This window comes from Seriola lalandi, unplaced genomic scaffold (genome assembly GCF_002814215.2).
Source record: "Seriola lalandi dorsalis isolate HSWRI2012SDOR001 ecotype SW California unplaced genomic scaffold, Sedor1 jcf7180002054965, whole genome shotgun sequence".
NCBI lineage: Eukaryota > Metazoa > Chordata > Actinopteri > Carangiformes > Carangidae > Seriola > Seriola lalandi.
In genome coordinates, this window is record NW_019525516.1 from 1 (window position 1) to 403 (window position 403).

Below are 403 nucleotides of genomic sequence, written 5' to 3' on the forward strand. Positions count from 1 at the left end.
CTTACTATACTATGACGTTTTTATGCCTTACTATACTATGACGTTTTTTCAGACTTTTTATGCCTTACTATACTATGACGTTTTTTCAGACTTTTTATGCCTTACTATACTATGACGTTTTTATGCCTTACTATACTATTACATTTCTGTGACTTTTAATGCCTTACTATACTATGACGTTTTTTCTGACTTTTTATGCCTTACTATACTATGACGTTTACATGCTTTACTATACTATGACGTTTTTATGACTTTTTATGCCTTACTATACTATGACAATTTTATCACTTTTTATGCCTTACTATCCTATGACGTTTTTTCAGACTTTTTATGCCTTACTATACTATGACATTTTTTCTGACTTTTTATGCCTCACTATACTATGACGTTTTTATGCCTTACT